The 25,058-nt window shown below is 40.1% G+C and overlaps 1 long non-coding RNA gene across 2 annotated transcripts in view; it reads left to right on the top strand.

The window, feature by feature from the left end:
- The window catches only part of LOC118414984, an 87,048-nt gene that overhangs the window by 1,242 nt on the left and 60,748 nt on the right, over nucleotides 1–25,058 (top strand). The window contains exons 3-4 of one of the 2 annotated variants that reach the window (XR_004831048.1): nucleotides 5,234–5,427; nucleotides 22,815–22,924. This is a non-coding gene — a long non-coding RNA (uncharacterized LOC118414984). The remainder of the gene's footprint in view (nucleotides 1–5,233; nucleotides 5,428–22,814; nucleotides 22,925–25,058) is intronic. The other variant, XR_004831049.1, reaches the window with a different exon arrangement.

The raw sequence follows: 25,058 nt of genomic DNA, 5'->3' as shown, positions 1-25,058 counted from the left end.
TACAATGTAGTACCCTTTTGCTGGCCTTTTCTTTTTGTCTGGGTCGCCTGTTCTATGGGCTGGGAATTCAACCTTGCTGTAATTTATTCCGCTGGCAAAAATAAAGGCAATAGTGGGGTATTACTAGTGTGTGCGTGTGCAGAATTCCTCGAAAGCATGCTCGCTCTAGTATAGCATATACTAGTAGGCCCTGGAAGCAGTCTGGCATCCAGGCTAGCCTATTAGTATTTATGTCTATGTGGTTCTTTGAGTCAGTTTGATGAAAAATTCAATATCAGTGCTATTTTGGCTTAAGTATCTAAGATGCATATTTATACCGAAATAAAGCAAGTCTGCTAAGCACACTTTTATATGGCCATAAGTAATAGGTGAAGCAGAGTTAATCACAAGCTGCTAGACGTAATTTTGCAAATTGGAGAACGATTCTCAGCTAAATGGGCATGAAGCGCCAGTTTGCCAAATTATTTCTGCCATTTGGTATGAAGATTCTGTGTGTAAATATGACAAGTAGGAAAGTAGGCCAAGGATGGGGTAATTGATAGTCTGATTGACAGAGTGAACTCATTATCCTGGGCTGCTTTGGGGTGTTTTAGATTCCAGATTAGATACACTGGAAATGATATTTCACAGTGCCAGATTTTGTCCTTATACTGTAAATTACGAAATATTTTCAGCAGTATGCCATCCACGTTATATGTACATGATTATATATTTCGGAACATAGAGATTTCGGAACATAGAGATTTCGGAACATAGACATGTAACCCTGGACAGGCTATCCCTGAGTCTCTACAATGTAGATGTATAGATACAGTAATCTCTTTTATTGCAGACATGTACTTAGACCACAGGAGGTAAAAGTGATGATATCAGTGTACACATAAATTTTTGCCTGATTTTGTAAGAAAAAACAAAACAACAAGAAACTTTGCCCTTACATTTGTAGGAGATCATCAACATGACAAGAAAATACCAAAATGGGAAATATGTAGAGCCTTTGCTTGATTATGCTTGCATATGTGATACTAGTGAGTTAGGCATGACTGTAGTTGTAGAGGTGACACCTGTGTGGAAGTCTTGAAATACTAGTCTACTACACATTGTTAGTGTCAGTTTGTGCACTTCTTGAATACAGGAATAAAAGACTTGAAGGCTCATAATGATACCATATTTTGTCACTACAACTGTCATTACAAAATGTCTAAGGTGTCTCTTGAAAATTATGGAATTTTGATTTTTCTTACCCATCTTGCTTTCACCCTCTCACTATAACTTTGGAGTCTGTAGAGGATGTATGTAGAGGATGTCATCCATAAAACTTACTTGCTGTGGCCATACTAGGTTTGGCCAAGGAGCTTTTATCAGGAATAAAAGCTCCTTGGTTTAGCCAGGCTATGACTACATTTTTGTATGTTGCTTTCATATATAGGTCTGTCATTTTAGCTACGGCCGCGTGGCGCGTTGGTACACCCGATCCCTCGATCTCGGAAGTTAAGCAACGCGCGGTCCGGATAGTGCTTGGATGGGGGACCAACCAAGGACGTCCGGATTGCTGTAGCCTCACGAAATTTTCCACGAAATCGTCTTCCGGGAAGGACGTAAAACGGGGGTCCCGTGCTCAAGGAGGTGCCTCGACCACGTTAAACAGCCTCATTACTCATACTTTGGGTACCTACTGGCTGGCAAAATACACCAGATGATTATTATTAGTCAATGGGCATGGTTCAGATTCATGAAGGTCAACTTCTAACAATTCACAGTTAATTATCCTTCCGTGTATCCGTTCCTTGTGATATAAGCAAACTCTACTCTACTCTTTGCCATAACCAAGAAGTCAGGGTCCTGGTAACCCCTAGAGGACCCCCATGCCCTTTTGAATGGTTGTGTCCTACTTCCTACAGGTCCTATAATGAAATGTGCACGTCCCCTGGGCTAGGAGGTTCCTTTTGCTAAAATGTGATTTGGTCCAAGTGTGATCAGAATGTAATTGGAAGGTTACCCATTACCATGTCATTGACCTATATTACATCTGAAATTGTATAATAATATTTTCTTTCTAAAGGCTAGCTGTAATATTTACAGTTGAGTCATAATCCACCACCACTTCTGCTGTGTTTACCTATCCTAGACCCAGCAGATTCAGAGGGGATTTCAGGCTTTTAGTGTGTCCTGTTATGTAGCTACATGGCTAACAAAATATTTACTCTTCACCTTAGTGGGTCTAATGCACTTCAAAGAAAGGGAAACTACACATACTTGGGCAGACAGTGGTTAGTTATGGTCTGAGAGGTTCCTGTGGGATCGCATCTCGCATCTCCAAGCAGATGTAGGGAGGAACTTTTGTGGTTTGCTTGACTGCTTCCTAAGGGTATATAGGAATGTAGTATAACCTGTAGAGTAATGCTTGAAATAGTGTGAGATCGTGTGGCGCGATCGGCAGAGTGTTGCGCTAAGTCCCAAAGCTGCATGTCATTCTGCTGGATCCGTCCTACACCTGGCATGCAGTTCTTGTCGTGTGGGACTTAGTGCTCCAGTAGAGGATGGGTGGAGAAGGACGTGTGCACATCCCTCCTTCACCTAAAAAGTCACGTGCAGGCCAGGCAGACGGGAGTAACTGACTGCTTACCATTGTCTCCGGAGACAGATGGATGCCAACAATGTTTGAGATGCAGTGTAATGCTTTTTGGCAGCTAGTGTGGGTGGTGACAAGTGCAACTAAGCTTTGTTATGGCTTACAAGTTGCATTTTCTCTCCTCACTCTCTATAAATGTAAGTCATTAGGTTCATACCTGAAGCTCTTCCATACATGGAACTGTCAGCTTTATGTCTCCATCTAGTAAATTAGGACAAATACAACTCATGGCAATCATGCCCTGGACTTGAATTCATACCTCTTGAATCCTCTGAATTTGGTTCATATGGCAAAGCTACAGGCTGGCACAGGGATTCCTGAAACTTGTCCACATAACCTGTAGTGTAGAGCTGAATGCAGTTGTGGTAATCATAGTTCCTACCAAATTGTGTAATGTCATGTATCCTTTCACATTTGGGGGATAAACAGCTTCTCCAACCAACCTGCTTCCCCGTCAGGAATAGCAGGTGCCTCAACAACCATATAATCTAATTGGTGCATCCTTGCAGGAGTCACCTTGATGTGTTGTAATTCAAAATCAAGTCTTTCTCTCCATCCCTGCTGGTCCTGATCCTCTCTGGGAAGGAACATGTATATCTAATAAATAAGTCTCAATGGAGGCAATTTGGACAGGCAGGGTTACTCACCTCTGTGGAGTTAATCTTGGTGGGATTTAATTTCCTACTTAAGGCTTTATCATCAATGGAAATCAATGGAGGGTGGATCAGAAAGTGGGAAACTCCTGGATTGTGGGGGTGGGAGGAATGGTGATTGGAGTAGAGAAGGAAACTGAAATGGCAATGCAGCTTGGTGTCCTCAAGTTGCTTATCCTTCAGAATAGATTACAGCCACCAACTTCTTTTATCAGATGATAAAGGCATTTGCATTTTGTTCTGCGTTTCCAGCTGGCTTTTCTGAGCTGGATATTGAAGTAATTGAAATCAGCAACAGTGCAAAAATTCCTGTTGATTCACTGATGGCCTGGGTGGGTGGGCAACAATCCCTGGCCTCAGCACCTAACCCTGGATGTGAGATACCAGGAACTCCCAATGGGATGGGTACAAGGATTACTGAGCAGAAATTTTGCTGTCATATATCACATACACAAATCTTATATGGAGGGCAGGTAGTTCTTCATACCACAAGAAAAAATGAAAACACCCAATCTACCTACAACCATCATTTGTATGTCCATGTATGTATTATGACTTTCAGTATCAGTTTCAGCCTCATAATCCTTAACTGACACCAGGGATGAATCGGTTTAAGCTTAAATAAGCTAAATGGTGTTTATAAACACTGACTTCATTGAACCCAAGAGGACTGCAGGGAATGTCCTTATCTTACTTGTATCTCCAGATCTCTTGAGTGATCAAAGTACTTACCCTTCTGTAATAATGCTTTTTCTGATAAGGGGGACACAGATAAGTCTTTGCCACTTGGGATTGGGAACATATTTGTGGGCCTGATAGGATCTCAGGAAAAGCATATGTCATGACAGCTCCTTCCTGATAAAGTGCTTTCTGTGGGTGACCTTGATTATTGCCAGGTGTGTGTGATCAAAGATGATGAAGTTTGGAGCTTTAGCACAGAAACTCATTTTTTACCCTGGGAGCCAGACAGGACCGGGTAGCTAGCAAGGTTTGTTAGCAAGTTTTGTTGGGGGAGCCAAGGCAGTCAGCCCGGCAATCTCACATTAGTACTCTGGGGGAGTTTAAGCCCGAAGGAGTATCCAGGGTACTCATTTTTGTGCATAGATGCCATTTATTTACATTCGACATAAACTTTTAAGTTCACCACAATTCAGACATAGTGACACATTGGTCTGACTGACCTACTGGTACTCACTTTATCCAAACAGAATGTTATCTTTCTATATAAAAAAAGTATAATGAGAGTCTAGTACACTTTTACAACAAATACACACACTGCACAACCCCTCCTCATACTAAGTCTTAATTTCATACCTCCTGCTCATTTACAGCTTTCACAGAAAGTTTCAGCTGGCAAGTCTCCTAATATGTGTCATCGAAAAGTACCTTACTTACTGACTTACTTGTGCCCAGAAAGTCATGTCTGTGCCCACTAGACATCGATCGGCAGGATCCACTTGCTGAGGAGAGTTCTGACGACTAGGACTACCCCCTCATTGGAGCTAGATTCTGACAAGGAGGTTAAAAAACACTTGATTCTGACTATTCATGGCAGAATTTGGGACTACTGGTAGATTTTTTCACAGGAATTTACTTTATTTGTGTTGACTACTTTAATAGTCTGGATTCAAAGTTAGAGCAGAGTAGAGTTGAGTTTCTTCGGCCAGGTAGGAAACTGGTTCCATTTTACGCCGCTCTTCGCTTCTTCTTACACTAGTACCATTATACAGTACTCTTCACCATGCAGGTACCTGGTAGCCTGGATACCATACCCCAGCCCGATCTCAATATCTATCGTGGTAGATATTGAGATCTGGCTGGGGTGTGGTATGCAGGCTAACTACCTGGACTATCACCTGGTGATTAGCCCTCATAGGGCTCACACCTTCCTAATGAGCTATTTGTCCCCAGCTCTGTCCTTATCAGCCTTCTGTGTCCAAATTTACAGCCCCTGACAGGGTCGGCAGAGATGACAGGACCCCTTGCTGCCCCCCTGATTACCCCCACATGGTGCAGGTCCTCCCCTGACATGTGACTCCCAGGAAGAGCTGTGATCTATGGGACAACTTTATCTCCTCTGTGAAATTACCTCCTCCCTACATCCTAGAAGTAAGAAACTGGACCACACATCAGGAAAATGTGGTATGCTTCATTTTGTATACTTCATTTTGTAAACCACAGTAAATTTCATTTTTCCTGAAAAAAGACATGTACATTTGTACTGAATGACAGATGTTGTACTGAAGGATATTGTAAGAAAGGAGTAGATAAACAGTTTCCTGACTCCCAGGATTCAAACCCATGCGGAACCTGGGCCACCAGATTACAAACTCAATGCACTAAACCATTATGTCGAAAGGGACAGTCCCATTTGGCATTGTCAGTTTGGCGGCACTTGAACCACACTGTTACAATAATGCTTCCAAGGTACTGTACGCTGACTCAGTATGTACCTTTACATAACATCTGTGCCCTTCTTCTTCCTATAAATCTGAATGGAGATACTTTACCTTGCAGCAGAGATGAATAGTTCCCCCAAGCAGTTGTGATTATTATGACACCAATGTACATATAATGCTGAAGTCATAAAGGTAAATTGAGTCAAGTGGAAAGACTTATGGCATTTTGCCGGCTAATCTGGGTTAATTTTGGTGGGTCAGTGCCCCAACTGGACTGGTATCCTTCAGCGTCTCTAGGGACAGGAACTATCTTCATCAATTATCATTAAATCTGATATAATCTAATACAGCTCATGTGGGTGTAGCCCCATCATGTTGTTCTGAGACTTCTGATTCCACCTCTTCTGGGCCACACCACTGTATATTCTTCTTCATACCATTCCAAAATGCACTTTTGTAGTGGTTACAATGACACAAAAATCATGGATTACTGGCCGAAAAGATGGTCTTGTGGTCATAAAACAGCCTGAAATATCATACAGGGCCTGCAGGCTCTTTGTTAGTCTTTCCTGTACATTGTCCACATATCAAAGCCTATTCCTCATATTGAAACTTCACTAGTGTTAGTAGGAATACATTTGGGTAAGTTTTAACTTTTTCTTCTTGAATATGTTTGGAATGTAACATCACAGTAAAAATCCTATTCTCGAAGCTGATATCATAACCCAAACTCATGCACTGATCTTTAATGATGGGTAGGGCTTAGTTCAGGTCATTGAGTTGGTAATGGTTTTTTGATGGCTTTTTAATCTTGTCAAACTGTCAGATTGAGTGATCATGTACATCATCACCAGAGTCTGGCTACAGGGAAGAGCCTGCCAGTCTGGTGCAAAGGTGAACTCTAGATTTTCTAGACTCTCACAAACATTTTACAATAGTACGTTTGTGCAGTGTTTGCAAACTTTTTGTCATGGAAGCCATTGAAAATGAGTACATGTATCTTTGACTTTGACTTACTGGGAAAGGTTTAGTATTGACTTTGAGTGTACTATCTATACTAAATGCAGACTCAGCTCATGAATTCATTATTAGTGGACAATAAACAATAAAGATCCCTTCATCAAAGTGAACAATAATCACATAACATGCTGATCTGGAAATTCCAGCACTATCACTACAATAACCTCTGCCCCATGACAGCAAGTATGTAATATTGCCAGAACGTCCTGGTAGTTTTTCACATCCACTGACAGTTAAGCAATTCCCATGGGCAACTCCAAGTTATTTCTATGGAGTTCTTTTTGTACCAATGATCCTGTTTATACTGTTAGCTATCTATTGTTAGACCCAAGTTAAATCAGACTAAGAGAGTTCACTCAGGCCCAGGATGGATCTTAGTTCGCCAAGCCTTGTATGAATGGTCCGAATCTGGCTTGGCGGGGTGGTGGGTAATGGTGGATTCTGATCCGGAGATCAAAGATGATGATAATGATGATCCTGTGCCTTGGTGAATCTAGATTTGCAAAGGCTGGTATGAACGTGGTCTTAGCTCAATACCAGCATAGGCAAAAACCAGCCCCATTAGCAACCCAGTCTATCATCAGCATCCAACACGTTACATTACACCATCCCCGTATTCTTTTGCACAGATCGAAGTTGGAAGATAGAGAAAAATGTTTGAAAAAAAAAATGCAGAGCAAAATCAGGCTTATGGTCAAAAGGTAATGGAGATTTCTTTTCTCCCTCATTTTGTTCCGAAAGTTTGCTCCGCTATGCCATAAGTTGGATGCTATGATTGATGTGATCATAAGCTCATCATCCTAACTTAATAACTTTTGCCTTTTTTACAATTTCTGGCTCGTTGGACGATTATTGGCTCATTGCTGATGTGGGCTGGCGACAAACAGTTGGCCCACCAACCATTAAAATTGACCCTTTGATCACCAGGAATGACTTTTTGATGTTACATAAAATTGTGGAAAACATGAGGAAACCTGTTATGTGATGTATCTGGGTCAAACATCTCTTATCTCCTAACGCATCAGACAAGAGTGGCGGCAACATCATCCTGGCTCTGCCAGTTGTAACATCATCAAAGACAAATGTCTGTATTCTTTCTGTGAAAGCATTGTCATGGGTGACAGTAGCACATGCATTGATATCTGTAAATTCCCTTTGACCTGCCCCTCTGTGAAAATCTTGCTCTTTATGGCAGAAAAGCCACGGAGAGTTTGATAAAAACGCCTGAAAAGATGTTCTAAACAAGCCAGAGTCTAATGTCTGCTTGGTGAGTAAAATGTGTGACAATACTAGTACATGTAAAATTGTATGTGCATGGCATGTGCCCAAATCAAATGTCACTCAAAGAAAGAGAAAGAAACGTTTTACTTGTATAACTTTGTAAAACCACAATGGTAGATTGGACATCATGTTGTAATTGTCGTAAAACTGTAAAAGAAAACATTATACTGCAAAATGGGTTATTTGAAAGCTGAATTAAAGTTATTTTTCCCACTCTTCCTTTAGATTATTGGTGTAAAAAAAAATGTCATGTATGGAATCACAGGTATGACATACAATAATCATTCGTTATATAACAGTTTATAATATAAGACAAAACCAAACCCAAATCATTCCTCCACCCCCCTCAGAAAACAGGAGAGTAAATCCAGGTATTCCAATAATGCCTAATCGGAGGCGTGTTACACTAGGGAGGAAATTTGCTGAGTGAACATAGACACGAAATCAGATAATAGGTCCTCCTATTTAACACCAGATTAGGATCCTGTCTGTGATACTACAAGTTCTGGTGCAGATCTCACCACAGGTCCTCAAGAGAACTGTACAGGTTAAAGCAAGGATAAAAGCTCCTTGGTTAAAGCTGTGGATTTATCAGTGATCTGCAGATTGAGATAAATCTTCCAAAGTGTAGCAGGTGGGTTATCTCCTTATGACAGATACAACATACAAGTGAACATTTAGCAATCCCCAATTGTAGTGTAAGGATCGTATATGATACCGCACATACAGATTGTGGGGAGGTCTGTAGAACCCACACTAAACAAGGTGTATATTTGTGTAAACCTTACATACATAAAAGTTACATTGTAAATGTGAAATAATGACACAAAAGTGTCAAAAAGTGGTAGTAAATCTGAGATTTCTTACTTCTAGAAGATTTCAAATTTGAGCACAAATAATTGCGTAGTATAGCTTTAAGTTCAATTTAAAGTAACAGAACATTCTGTAGTCAAGAGATATTGGATTAGTTGAAATTCAAAATCGACAGTGTCTTTCAACATGGCAAATTCAAAGGAATATCATAACATCTTACATCACTTTTTGATTGTGGTTAGTTTTATTGCAATGTTTTGCTGATGAGCATGACCACAATTCCTTCTACTTACTGGAATAAAGCCTCGCTTACATACACACAGACCCAGATATAATTTGACAGGTTACTGCAGACATGTGCTTCATGTTTTATAATTCTGAAGGACTTCTGTTCCATGATCATGTAAATCAAAAATAGCTGCAAACCCACAGGTGTTGGCCTTGGCAGACTGACTGCACAAAGTTTTACAAACTGGTTGACTGAGTGAGCTTAAAAAGTTTGTATCTCTAAAGCTCAGGCATGGAGAAATGCCAGAAATCTGTTGTGTTGACAAACCAGAGTTATGATGGAGTAGGGCCCAGAGAAGCAATCAATAGCGGGAGCAGCTCTGCACTTGGAACAGGTTTGAGAGATGGATGCTTCGCTTGGGGACACAAATACCAATTCTCCATCCCGGCCTGCAGCTAAACATGTACCGGCCTAAATTAGATCTCCTGTGTACTGCCTGGGGTGCCAGGTACAGCACGTTTTCTCAAGGAGTCTCGACAGGTACCACGTGCAAGGACAAGCCAATGTGGTTGTGGGCGAGGGCTGATCTGGTAAGGCACTTGGCTTTGTGGGGACTAGTGGTGAATGATATACGATGTTTCCCCATGTTTTCAGTAAAACTTAAGGGAAATGTACCCTTTCGATTTTTCTACGTCTCTTGTTATCATCAATGCTTTTTCTCCTTGAAGACTGCAGGCTGTCATATCTTCAATTCAGGGCTGAAGGACAACTATGGCATTAAATGATACTGCCCCGCAGCTGTATGAAATTGTTGTTATGTAGCAAAAGTATTATTGTTATTCACGGCAAAAAGAAATGATATAGTATCTTGGCATGTGGGGCACAATTAGCATTGGCAGACTAAATTTGGTTCCCTTGATTATGAAATTATTAACAATTCATCAATGACAGCTCTCTAAAGTTGTCAGTGTAATCTTTAATACCTCCAAGACTCATGAAGCAGTTAGCATTCGGTATGAATCGCATCCTGAAGGGGAAAGGAAGCTGAGGCATGCTGTGTTGAGTCGTGATGAATGAAAATGTCTTATGCCTGAGGTTTACTTTCTGTAAGAGACTACTAAGATTGTGTAGGGACTTCTTTCCCTGTCATCACCCTTAGATGGAGGAAAATACATAGAAATATTGAACCAGCAGTGTTCTGTTTCTGTTCCAAAACTTGCGTAAATTTTGACTATACTAGCCTAGGGGATAAGCTCCATTGATATTCTTCATTGAAAAACAAAAAAACTTGCACAGTATAAAAATGTCTATTTTTTATGACATAATCCTTACAAGGTAGAGGATAGAGCTTTTAATACCAAAGTATTGCGGAGAACAGGTTATTCTCTTTGAAATGCCACTCACATTTACTGATGATTTAGTACTCTGAATTTCCTCTTCTTTTTTTTCAGGCTACTTGTTCTGTGAGTGCCCTGGCTGTTATGCTATAAATTTTCTATTTGACATCTGTAACTGTGACTTCATTTCAACTAAATAACTTGGTTTTGGGAAGCCAGCTTATAAATCAAAGTGCATGTTCAACTTCGTGTGACTTGAATATTGATCTGATTTTTTTTCATGAGTTGGTGCAGTTTTGGGCCTCATTATAACCATAAGACCATTAGACTTTAGAGGATGTGATTTGAAGGAAAGTCTGCATTAGGGGACATGATTTACAGAAAAAATTGTTTTCAAGACAAACGATAAATATGCAACAGGTAGATAGAACAAATGTTGATGGGTGTAAAATTTATGTGATGAGTTTTTTGTATCTGTTTCATGGCCTATCCAAAGAATTGATGAAAAAAGTGTTCATGTGTGGACTTGGCCCTGTGTCAACCACCTTCCTATTGTGTCCATAAAACCAATCATCAGCACTTGGTAGTTACCATTACCTCCCGTCAATGACACCCCCGACCTGATGTGGTCAGAGGTCGGCAGTAATACAGGTGTTCTGCCATTCCCACCAGATTGTGTGGACGGAATGGATGCTGGTCGTGTCCCCGAAACGACACCGGGATCATCCGTGGGAAATCGCCAGACGGATGGACCGTTTTGGGCCATGCTAAATGGGCATCAACAGTCCTACTGGACAAGGTGGCTGTGCCTTCGATGAATTGATGCGCTGGTCGAGCTTCATGTTCACATGTCAATGCTGTCAATTTGCCTTAAACGAGGACATTGCTCAAATGACGGGCTTCTTTCTGGCTCGTGCTGATGGCGCCGTTATTTCCGTTGCGGCAGAAATAACCAAAGGGACAGCCATGAAGGCTTATTGGGGGGCTTATGAGAATATGTGGGTGACATTTCTTTGGCTTATTCTTTCAACATACAATTGTACTTGGACGTGTGTACACCATGCAATCAAATGAGTTAAAGACATAAAATCATGTCTGAAGAGGATGCCATTGGTGACTAAGTCAGCAGTTGAATGTTAGCAACCGTAAATGATAATGCGTTGATACCGCAATACGCAACCTGACAGTGAAGCAGGTCCATTTTACATGATCCATGGATTTCAGCACCTTGGACATTCCCTGTGGTGTTAGTTATTTTTCCTTCTCTTATCTTTGCCATATTATTTAGGATCAATTTTTCTAGTATAATTATGGTGAGGAATCTTTCACTTTAACTTGACATATATCCCCCTTCCTCTGCAATCCCTCCTGAACTGTTTTTATCGCTATTTATGCACCTATAATAAAATCATTGACTCAAGGCTTACTGTCACATGGAGAGCTTGGTAGCTGTATGTTGCTTCTTCAACCAATGCATAAATTGACTCCACATGCCAACAACAGTCCTCAGATAATACTCAAATTGTGTGAATGAATAATTAACACAGCATCTTTGCCCAAAAGATTGTAGTACAATATTTTCCTTGTAAAGTAGCTTTTAGTGTCATTTAGCTTTTTGACCAAAGTGCGCTGTAAATCTTGATGTCAAATTCTGTAAATTCATGTGTTTCTTCTATTACCCAGTGTGTACTTGTTCAGTGGCATGCTTTGATGGTGTAGAGGTGCTGTAGATAACCTCCCTTTTATAGCTGAAACCCACCACAGATTATAGCCTCTCCCATTGTTTCTGCATGCCCATCTATAAGTGATTGCTTGAAAGTACCGTATTTAATACGTTTGCCTGGCAACAGCTATATGCGTACACATTCACTTTAATGTCACTTCCACTCAATGATGGGAGAGCTATTATTGTCGTTCTGTTGGAAACTGGCTGTACAACGCCATAAGTAGAAGTTGCTATGTGAAGTAGATTGCTTTCAGGACTGCTGGACATTATTAGGAGATGAATCTCAAGTCTTTTGGGTTACCGGGGTATGTTGTATTGAGTTGAGTTCTGACATAAAATACACAGTCAAGAGGCAGCTTTTATATTGCATTATTGGTGTATGTATTTTGCGTCTTGCGGAGATTGTTGCTTATCAGGGTGAGAGGTCATTTTTGGCTGTATAAAAAAAACTATGAAAAAAGTTGAGACAGTTTTATTCGGTAGTTTCAGTGTCAGTGCGGGTGTAATGCTTGCATCTGGGTCCCATGTACTTGATGTAGTCTGTATAATGCTAGCTTCGCTGTCCGAGGCTGTAACGATTCCTCAGTGCAGTGCGGATACTGGGCAAACTGCTATAAGCATGATTAATTAGGCTATCATATAGAAACAACAATGTTGGATAGAACTAGAAAATATTATTAAAAACTGTTGGTCATGTCATGAGCTGAATATGATAGAAAAAATGTCTTGGACCAAGCAAAAAAAATCAAAATTAAATACTAGAAAAGTTTTTGGGCCCATTAGGCCACACCAAATTGTTGTTTCTTGGATTTCCCGACCCTATTTTTTCCGATCTGAAAAAAAAAACAACTTTTTATATTGACGGCCACATCTCATGTTGACAAAATTTCACAGCCTCTCCTTTCTCAAATTAACTATGGGCCTCAAATCCCAGTAGCTGTACTGTATGTGCCTCTTTTGGACAGTACGTTTATAATTTTTCTTCAAACTGACTTTGCAACCAGGGACTACCTAAATTAACTGTAACTTGAGTAAGCCCCTTGATCTCTCCTACCCGTGACATTTTGCAACTTTTTTTTTCTGACTATCGACCCAATTTTTTTCTGGAAAAATAAAAAAAAGCCGGGTTTTATTCCTTTTTTGTAACATCACACAGTAGATCTATCATGATGTTCTTATGTTCTGTAGCCCTTACTTAGCCTTGATCGAGTCAAGGATTCGAGTCAAGAAACTGCACATGTATTGATGTAAGCATACTTTTGTACAATGTGTTTGAATGGTCTGTTTCCTGTTCTCCTAAAGATGCGGAAACATTTTTCAATTTGCAGTGAGGCGCAACTGTAATAAAGTGGGCAGAGTTATTGGTCCCACATGATTCATCCACCAGCTCTGCTGTTAGTTGAATGGGGACATCGTGAAGTCGTTGGGATATGTTCCTGAGAAGACCTCAGTGTAATGATAATGGCTCCACTATTAGGAATTATTGCAATCTCTGGAGAAACGGTGTGGAACACATTGCCACGGAAACGACCGACAGAAGACGTAATGTTGATAGGGTCAGTGGGTACCATTGCCAACCCATGTGATTTAGAAACACATCTACCAGAGCGGAAGAAGCCTCTTACAGGAATAGTCTTGGTGGAATTTTAAGGAGTTTTGTTTAGATTTTCCTAGTGTCCAGAAAAATTGAAAATTAAATCTTTGTTTTTTGCACATTTTTTCCTTTCCAGGTTCCTGGTAGAAATTAAGGGTCTAGATGCTACCTTAAGTCAATCTAAAACCAAGTACAGTGTGGGAGACTCCAGAACAGATAATTTATTCAGTCTTTCAGTAACTTAGGAGGTGTCATCTCTTTTTTAACTTACGTCCTTGGTTTTACCTGATAATATTACCAAAATGCATCTTTTTTGACAATCGGCAAAGCAACTATGAGGGACAAGATGAAGCAGTGCAAGTTGTACAGAATATGCACATAGTTTTCAGATTAATGAGATCAGAGAACCATATTATGATATTAGCACCAAGCTTTCCCAACATGTGACAGCTGATAGAATTTTGCTGCTTGTGTCAGACAAAAATTCTGATCATTCTGACATACTAGGCAGGCAAAACTTGACACATTCCTGCACAGAGAAGACAGAAATTTGATTAATACACCAGAGGATCCCTAGTATGATTTCTCTGCTACCTGAATTTGGATACTGGACAAGAATCAAGAGTTGCCTCGCCCTATGTCAGGTATCAGTATCTGTATGCTGTATCAGCAATTTTTCCAATTCATTCCAAAGTGTGTCAAATGTTCCTGACCCCTGGGTCAACCCTTCCACATTAGGTGATCAGGCCATCATTCCTCTTGCCGCCACTAAATTACAGCCAAGAATTGACATAAGTTTTCAAATTGATCTCGTTTGGAGGTCATCCTTCAGAACATGTCTCGTTTCGAGGTGTCGGACATTATTGGTCAAGCACCAAGTTGATTGCATGGCTCTTCTATCAGAAACACTCATTTGGAGGGAGAGGGGACTGTTTCCTATTCCCGGAAAGAAATTTTCTTTTGATGCTGAGAAAGTGACTTTCAGGCCTAGGCTGGGAATCAAAATCCAAGCTGTATTACTCTAACTTAAAGTTCAGATGTTCACATTGATATTTCTGCATCAGATCGTTTCACCAGCAAGACTCACCCATCTGATTTTACCAGTAATTTCTAAGCAGAAATTAGATATACTTCCAACAGAATTTTTTAAATGGAAAAGTTATAGTCATTTGAAATATTCCCACAATTACAGGGCTTCCATCTTATTTCCAAATTTTATTTTCTGGGTCCCTTTCCAGGTTGTGTTCTGCGATCGGCTGCATTTATCTCAGTATAGAAACCAAAATGTTATATTGCTTTAGCCTAGAATTGGCAAAAAGATGTATAGTCTCCCCTCTGAAGGTTCTAATGGAATAGCCCGTAAGGCACAACTCATATGCAGTAAATGTCTCAGAGTTGACTGTAGGGGAAAAATTTGCCCGTCATTGCTGAGTGGAGTCCCCTGAATACAGAATTCCTCCAAGCTCAATAGATAGTTCTACCCTGTGCCCACATCTCTTTGCCATCTGCAGAGTTTGCTCTATCAAATAGACATTTGTCCCAATCTGTGTCATTTGTCACCAGGTATTTCCAATCCCTTCCCAACCCTCTTTACTTAACAGCCAGCCCAGAACTTAATTTAAACTAGTCATGGATCGATAAATTCCCAAGGCAACGCGGCAACCTTGAACCTGAGTTTGATTTTTGAGTTGGCTGAGTGATGGGGGATGTGTGACAAGATGCTACACATCAGCTTTGCTATTGTGGGAAAAGGTTGGAACAAAGTTAGCAGGGGAATACAGAACAAATGGAGACTACCTTTTGTACAGTATTTGTAACTGTACCCACCATGGTAGATGCAATCATGTTTTTATATTTGTGTTTGTATAAGTTCATACAAGTGAATTAAATAATTGTAATAAATTTCCCTGTCTTTCCCTTACCTGTTAAAATAACGAGAACACAATGTGTCACCAATGGTGGCACCTAGTCTGAAAAGTAAGGTTCCATTTGGAGGCCTGTACATCTCTTTTTATCCCGAAGCTGCAAGGAGAAAGACTACTTCGTGCTCTTTCACCTGGTGTGGCATAACTAAACAAGCCGGGAGGAACCTGGTGACATGGCAAAACTACCTGTGGCTTTTGCAAAAGTTTTCACAGGTAAAATTTATCACTTCATTTATTTACTTTTTAACTCGAAGTCACTGAAGACTGTTTGTTATTTATGCCTGCATCTGGAGTGAATTCTGCTGTGGGGAAGGATTAAAAGGCATAACACAGGTGTACATGCACAGAAAGCAGAAGTCTTCTCCCCCATCATTTGGTATAGTATACCAGCAGGGTATGGCATCATAATGGTATCATGTGGCAGGGCTTCCAATACCCAGTCAATCTGCAATTTATGCAAGCAAATGAAGGATTGCAAATAAATGAATGATTGCAGGTAAAAATAACCCTAATAAGCATTTTTTTTACCAAAAGAAAAAGGTGAGTCAAAAAAATCATTGTTTTTACTAGATTTGTTTTCAGTTGGTGGGAAGGCTTTGGAAAAATGTAAGCGATTATCAGAATTCGTTACCATTCCAACATACAACCAATTTGCTGTAGGGAAAGTTTACACTCTCTCAGTGCAAACCATAGATACCATAGAAAGTCTGTTTTACTTTGTACCTGAGGTAGGTTTGCTTCTAAAGATCAGGTAACTGTAATGCATCACCTCCGCCCCTAACGGAGTGTCCTTTGTGGCTTTAGTGAAAACTTTAAAATCAATCTCAGTGGGCCCCATCAGTCATACCTGACACTCACTGACAGGGAATAAGGTGTCCTACAAGATAAATTTTCTGGACTACTAAGCCTAATACATCATCAAGCAGGGTCAAAGGCCAGGTCACGTAGCTGTTGCTGGGCAGAAAGAAGAGGTATCCCCAGGCTAGTGTGTTGCTTTGGTCTTTTTGCACATCCTGTAGGGAGTTGAAGCCTTTGATGTGATCACCTGACAGAAAATGTCATGTGCACTAGGAAAGTTTACCTACAACAGTAGAAGTGTGGAATGGTGAGCCTATTGCAATGAGGGTTTGATGTCCTATAAGTGAAGTCATTGTCCTATAAAGTTGATAACCTAGATATCTAATTACGTGCACATAGAATTAAAAAGTTTTTACCTTGAGGGAAAAAATCAAATCAAATCAAATCATGCTCTGAACAGACATACGTGTAGGCTGAAGATAAAGCTGCTATAACTGACTTTGTACTTATATATCAGGGAGAAATACTGTCCAATCAAAGCTCTGTAGACACGAAGCCTGGAACTCCAGCTGTGATGTTTGAAGATGCAAAAGTTGCCTGTGGGGTTTGAGAAGGGTTATTCTGTATTTCAGTAAGCAACGCTGTAAATTAGATGCATTTTGTGATAGTTAGAAAGCATAAATCAATGAATAAAAACCAAAGGGCCTGCCTGTAGCTACCCTGACAAGACTTTGAAGACATAAAACATGATCTGTGTTGATGAGCTTACAGGACCTAGGGGGCTGCAAAATCTAGTGTTTCTGCCACCTATCAATAGAAGAAATGCTTTAGATAAACAGTTATCTTGTAAGACAAGAAATGTAATAAAAAAAGGGCCTACCTACTTTTTCATTTCCATTGGCAAGGTTGAGTTTCATGCAAAAGAATCAGATAAAAGTTTGCCAAAGTAAATCAGGAAAACTGTAGTGCCTGTAACTTGTCCTGAGCCATGCACCCAGTAGACTGTATCTATGTTTGTAAATCAATCAGTCACATCTTCAGGTAAAAAGTGATGACCTACAGAGAGGAAAATGATGACAACAGTATAATGTAAGAGCTTCTTTAGAAATGGAAGTTATTAGGAGATGGAAAGATGTATTGCCTCAGCAGAGAAAACTTTCGTCCACATCAATCAAGGTTTGCATGGAACATTTCAGGCTGGAGGTATTTAATGAATCTGATGTTATAAGGACATCCACAAGTTATACACAATCTATCATTTGTAAATATTTCAACCATGCCACAGGTATGGGTTGAAATATCTTGCTTTTTCTGATGTTTAACCGTCATGCGACTTTTAAACTGTAGCCAGTCTAAAGTGAGCCTAAGCATAAGATATGTGAATTCAAGATTTGTTTAATAAGTTTTAAGTTGCAAGTACACTTTGTTTTAAACGAAGTATACTTGCAACTTAAAACTTACTGAACAAATCCTAAGTCACTTTTACCATGTCTATTAGATAAAATGTTACCATATCAACACAATTAGCATTGTGGCCTATTCTCCAAGCCTGTGTTCTATTTTGCTCAGAGAATTTGATGATCAGACTTAAAGCTTGGAGGCCACGAACACTGACTATAATTTTTAAGTCTGTTAGCTACTGCACATGAACATCAGTCATTGATTTCTTTTAATCAATTATCAAAGTCAAACCATTCTTTTTAGCCAAGATTGATTAGTGAGAGAATATAAATTATAATACTACTGCCTGTAAGGTTTTGACATTTCCACACAAATGACTACCTGTGGACATGTATAAATCAATGAAATAAATTCTTGTTGAATGTGTGTTATATGAAACTTTGTTACAGTTTTCCATCTATGAGATAATTCATGGTGCCTGTGTATCATGTCCATGGTACATTATCCCTTGTTTAGTTATCCTAACTATATTAATATCGACCGTCCTAACACACACACACCCCAACCCATTCCATGATGAGTATGGTGGATTTATGAACGAATCATGCCAAAGTTTAGAGGACATGAATCGATAGACAACAACTTCTGGGGGGAATAAGGAGATGAAGTAATTAGGATTCATGGGAGGACAGGACCTGTGTGTCCTTAGGACAGTGGGAGAAATAAGGATGGCATTTGTCACTTGTGGTTCCTTCATCTAGTGATAAGGTGTGCAAGGCAGATCTCAGGATGTAGGGATTGAGGAAAATGAGTTCATTCATTCATTCATTCATCAGTTAATTCTTTTGAGTTGACTGTTGAGTTTATTTGCGAGGAGGTTCTCCCGGAATTGTTTTATTGTCAAGCTTTTTTTATGATGTTGAATGCCGAGCATGATTCTTTCTAAGCAGACAGTCCCTCCTGGATACTACATGTAGTTGGTAGTAGATGGAAGAATTGGTGTGAAACACAATGTACAAAACGTACATGGTAAACATCTTTCCATTGATTTCTAAATTCTATCAACTGTCCCCTGCAGCGAAAATCCATTTTGAGTACAGGTGTAGGACATGTCTGACCTGGCAGTTTTGTAGAGGTTTTGCCACTGTGATCCCGTCACTGCTCACCTCTACACAGGTGCTGAAAATATCCTTGGCATTTGCTTGTGTTCTAGCTAGTGCATTTTGGTGTAGCGGGCCACTACGAAACAATTTGCGACCACTACGCTAAAATAGTGTTGATTGGGCTAAAATGCGCAAATCAGATAATTTAGTGCGCACGAGCCATGACCTCTGCCCTCTGGCTCACGTGACTCAGTCTGTCTCGAGTGTGAAGTGTCTAAGAGACGTAGATCGCAGAGTCCCTCTGAAATCTGAACATTAAAAAGTTCCGTTCCAAGCCCACTCAGGTCTCCTTGCTGTCATGAGTGAGAGTGCAGATAATTAGGGCCACTACGCTAATTTTTAAGTAGTGTAGTGGTGCTTTGCTATCATTTGCTTATTCAACAATGTCTAATCAATGTCTGAACAATGACAAATGATGATATGCCACTCAAAACTGACCAAAAAACCCTTCAAATTACATGAGATGTTAACACAAGTGCCAACTTTTTAACTCTACATTTTCAAAATCTCACCACGGAAGGGCCAAGAGACCGCCATTCCACACCAATCCCTGATTGGTTGCTTCCCTACCATGCCATTCCCACTATGCTAAAATGAAATCCTAAGCTAGAACCCTGTAAATTTTAAGTCATTGGACAGCAAACAACTTTGATAGCCTGGGGCATGCACTAAGTGCAGAAAAGGGGTTCAAATTTATGATGTTATTGTAATTTATTAGTGTAAATAGTGTCTGAGGATCCTGTTCCTGACAGCAAGCGACAAGTTTGAATATCATATAGTGTAGACTCTTACCATGTATATACACTATTAAAGGGGGCTACTTCTAGTGCAGGTCCAGGATAAAACAGACCATCCAACAAGCAGAACAAGCAGAACAAGGAACACCTGCCCTCTCATTTTTGAATGGACAGTGAGTGGTGAATGAAGCTGTGATGCCACCCCCATGCACTTCTATTTCTTGCAGAAGCCCTTTACTCTCTCCCTCACTCACTCACTATCCATCGATTCCATGGTTAGCCAAAAGCCCTTTGCTCTTGGTGTTAGCCAAAGTCATTCACAAAGCCTCGCTCTGCCCAGGGCTCTGAAAAAATGGCAAGAGACAAAATAATTGATGAAGAATTCTCCACTGTGGCAGCCCTATGTTTAGAACTTTTCTCAGTTTCAATCTTATGTAAGCCTGGCAAACAAAGCATGTGCAGTGTGACAGAAAGCCATTTCTTTTTCAGCTGTCAGCTCGTGAGTAAATGTTCTGTCTTCTTTGTGCTCACACTGGGTTTCAGAAAAGCACAGAAAGGTTGATTAGCTTTGGCACTGTCAGTCAAACATGCTTCTTAATTTTAATAAGGATGTTGTATAAATGTTATATAACTTGCAAATAAATTTCTCTTTATAAAGCAAATCTACATCATTTCTGGTGTTTCTGTATGGTGCAAGAAGGGCAATGACCCTAATTGACGCAGCTGCAGAAGGCCCAAAATGAGTCCACACTGTATTTTAGCCTATTTTCGACTTGTAGCAGGAAAATGTAAGAAACATTTCATATTGGTGAGGCAGTGTAGGTTGCAGATGTTCAGATTCGGCAAAAAAACTAGGTTTTGGTCCATCTTTTCGGCCTATGCTGACCCGTAATTTGAAGTAGTCAGTCCCTAAAATGACGTAATGAAAATCCAAGAGGGCAGCAGTTTTGACCGGTGGGAATCTTGCGCTGGTCAGAAAGTTTAAAAATTAGACTTTTGGACACTTGAGATAGTGGGCTGCTGTGTGGGGTGAGTTCTTATGACCTGGAATGTTCACGGATGAGATTATGACACCCTGAACTTGCTAACTTTTACATTTTCGCCTATGCAGATTTCTATTAGTGGTAACTGCTCCTTAGCAAGGAGGTTGAAACCATGACCTTAGCAACTGGCTGCTGGGATTGTCTGACAACCTGCCCTGGATGGTTTATGGCCCTTTTCTACCTCTCAAACATTCTACATTGCGACTCCTTGATATTAGCATTGATAAAGATATTATAGATCTACTATTCATAGAATTCAATAAATACTCCTTGAACTTTACCAAATGAGGTGGCCTGTTGAAAAGTCTAATCTTTACTTTTGACAAAATGTTTCAGTGACTTTCTCAATCCAGAAAAGAGTAGAATCATCACATTACTTCAAGTCGTTCAGGGGCTAATGGTTGCAAAAATATTGCTTTTTACTACTTTGGTGGAAGGATTATACTCTCCAAGCAGAGGTTAGGCTTTCTATTTTGTCATTTTTCTTGAAGTAGCCAACCAAACATAGGTTTTGACACAGCAAGATATAAAAAAACAATAGAAAGCCCTATAAAACGACTACAAAAAAACGGTAAAAAAACAGCCGGAGCCTAACCTCTGCTTGGAGAGTAGAAGGATTTGCCCTTGACACTCACAGGCTGGACTGTGATGGTGGTTCCCCTATATTGACACAGCTGAACACAGAACAGCCATATTGGTAGCTAAATAAAACTACTGGTCTGTTTACCTTCTCCTTGTTCCTGTCGTCTCTTTTAATCTTAGCCAAGCTTACATGAAGGTAATATTTGGAAACAGCAACTCAGAAAAGGCCCAAGGAATGTCTGAGTGAACATATATAATGGTCATTCCTATTATCCCACCAGTTCCTTTTCTGACATTTCAACTAACTTCAAGCAAAAGTCAGATAAAAATGCAAGGCAGGAACTGCAACAGGCATGGCAACCTAGGGTCAACTAGTCTATTCTATTACATAATGTAAACTTTTTTCACATTACTTGTCTAATCTTATAATCCATGGATGATGTTTGACCGGAGCCGACTCCTGGGTGGTATCTCAACCACAAGTGAAAAGGGGGCAATAAAACGTCAGGAGAACAAAATGCAGCAAAGCCAGGAGGAGCCGATGTCCCACCAGGAGGCAACTTGTAGTCATAAACCCTGACTTTTCCCACGAAAATAAAGTTTTTTTTTCTTCTGCAGCAACTTTCCAGCCTTCATCATTCATGAGACTTTTTTTTAAAGTCCTTGACCCCTTGACCTTATGAAAAAATACAAACAGTAACTACTGGTAGCATCAGTCAAAAACGTTTCTTATCGGTATCAGGTCTTTTCGTCCCCTAGATCTTTCGTCCCCTAGTCCTTTCGTCCCCGTGTTGGATGTTTCGTCCTCGTCATGGTTCTTTCATCCTCGTCATGTTACAGTATCTAACCCCCAAAAGGCAACTTATAAGACATTTTATCACGTCCTATTGCGTAGTTGATTAAATCTAACACTTTGAAAGCATTTTCCGACCGCTTATATCGGGAAAATAGTTGCTCAGTCCTCCGTTGGACGGCACCATATTCTGACTACAATATAATTCCAGTCGGACCAACATGAATATTCTTAAGTTTTTCAAAATGTGCATACAGTCGATTATGTTGTTTAAGTTTCCTATAAGTTTGCTTATTTACTCAGACAAACTCGGTAAAAGGTGCGCACGAGCGCTTTTCAACATGCGTAAACATCCAAGATGGCGGACCCGGCGGCATGAAAATTTCTTACTCGTCCGTTTTGTGCCGGTTATCGGAAGTGGAAGAGTAAAACAAATCAAAAATGTACCTTTTTTTAATAGAAGTTTGATAAAAACTCTTATAGAAATTTTGTGACTTGTCAATAACTTGTTGCATAGACAAGCATCATCCGAGGACGAAACGTCCATGCCGAGGACGAAAGATCCAGGGGACGAATGGTCTAGGGGACAAAAAGACTAGTAACCTTCTTATCAACATACATATATTAACAAAGTAGAGCTGAAAAGAGCCAAATCTAATGTTGTGTCCTTACTCTTTTTCACTTCCAGGTAGTATGATGGCAACCTACTTCAACTTGGGATAAGCATCATAAGGGAGCAAGGGGATGAGAGCTCAAATTCCTGCCAAGCCGTATGGATTTCTGAACGGAGAGAAGGTTGTAAGTCCTCAAGATGGCTTTCCAATGGAGTTGTTTCCTATGGACCCATGTCATTATGCACTATCCTCTAGAACTACGACAAGAGAGATTTGATCATACCATCCAGGTTGATAATATGGTGTCCAGATAAAGATAAAATCATGTATTTTGCCTAGATGACTGAAAACATCAACAATATCTCAATAAACAATAATAACAAATGTCTTACCTTCCCCTCTACTCAGTACATCCTGCCCCCAATAGCTCATTTGACACCTTGTCCCTGTGCTCAAGTTTGCACTTCCTGTGATTTATGACTGTGTGGGGGCTAATTGTTTTTGGCACTAGGGAGCAAGAATTGACACAATGGTAGCCATAAAACAGTCTGCTGAGGAGGAGCGTCTGATGTGCAAATTTTTAGTGTCATGTCAACATTTCACACTGACCTGCTGTACACTAGCCAGGCTTTCCCAGAACACGCCAACACTTTGCACAACAATGGAAAAATGAAATAGAAGCCCACTAGCATGACTGGTATCTTTCAACTTTGATTATTTTGGGGGAAAATAAATCTAATGCTTTTTGCACTACTATCCAGGTTGTTTCAACTTTTGAATCTGCTTTACTTTACAAAACCCCTTCCTCATTTCTTATTTTACACTTTTATACTTGTAGCTCTGCAACTCTAGAAATGGCATAAATTTGATGGGTCAAGTATCCAAGCAGATTTGATTGATTAACCAATGATCAACTTTCATAATCCAAGACTGATCAGTCACAACTGCCAGAGGGGGGTCAAACAGCTTGCTAACCCTGCTAAAATTTTGGAGGGATCTCCTTTTGACCCAGCCCAATCAGTATTTATCTCATGAGCTCAAAGATATTTTTGAGGTCGTTGGGGTATGGTATCCAGGCTATTTTTGATCCTTCATGCAAAAACTGTCACTGATATTCCCTCTGATTGGAAATCTAGTCTGGAGAAAAAACACACAAGATGGTCCTACAGGTTTACTGGTGCCCACTGAGGAAGCTCTTATTGATCATGTTTGGTTACAGAAGAACTGGAGAGTGACAGAGTGAGTCACTGAACAAACAAAGCCTACCAGGGTATCTACTTCACACTTCACACCAAGGGCCACAACCATGTTTGTTTACATTGATGATGGTGTTTTGAAATCTAATAGTATGCTATGATATCTAAGTAAACATTATGATGACAAAAGCAAGCAGAGTACCTTCACAGTTTCCTTATAGGTCCAAAATAATTATGTTGCAAGGATTTTACTCTGTTATTCCAGACATATTCTCCACACGTTTCCTATGAAACAAGCTGAGGTCTGTAATTCAGGCTACTCCTTGGTGAAACCAAAAAAGGTATCTAGTATTTAATAGTAGATTGAAAAAGTAGTACAAACAAATGAAAAGTTCCATCACAGAACTGCTTTGCATTCTTGCCTTGTTAAGATATGGTAGGAATGACACACTGACAAGAGAAAGTTGGAATATGACATTGTGAAGGTCATGGTGAACGTCATCAGTTATCCCAATAACATGTCTTTTTTTCCCTGGGTATTCATTGGCTACAGCATATATGTATATACACAGAATAATGCAGCTGGTATACTTCTGGGTTTGTCAGTAATGATGACTTGTGCAAAAGCAGAGCTAGCTGAAATGTTTTACTTATTCTGTAATGCATACCAGTTGGCTGAGAGAGCCCCTGAAAGAACAAACACTACAGCGCAAAGACCTAGAGCAAAGGATGATGGACAGAAGTGTACTCTTCCAAGGGCTTTTCTTTTGCCTGTATGCTTGAGGCGAACTCTTTTTTTTCATTAAAGGGGGGGGGGGGGGGGGGGGGTGTGTAAAGAGAACCTTCTTCATCAAAGTTTGAACACATGGATGCAGGGCTGTCTCCAGGACCTGGGATGGAAATTTGCTTGTGGTGACAAGACAAAAATTTCACCCCATTCATTCCAAAAATCTGAAGTGCAGTATGTAAAATTGATCAAAATGTGTTTCATAAGCAAGGGAGATCAACAACATGGGCTCCCAAACAATGAGAGGAACGAAAAAAATTTAAAAGCTGGAGCAAGGAAGGAGCTGTCATGATAAAAGCTCCTTGGCTGGAGACAGCCCTGCATCAGTGCATGGA

Source organism: Branchiostoma floridae, chromosome 4, assembly GCF_000003815.2.
Source record: "Branchiostoma floridae strain S238N-H82 chromosome 4, Bfl_VNyyK, whole genome shotgun sequence".
Taxonomy (NCBI): domain Eukaryota; kingdom Metazoa; phylum Chordata; class Leptocardii; order Amphioxiformes; family Branchiostomatidae; genus Branchiostoma; species Branchiostoma floridae.
This window is presented reverse-complemented; position numbering and strand designations above follow the sequence as displayed.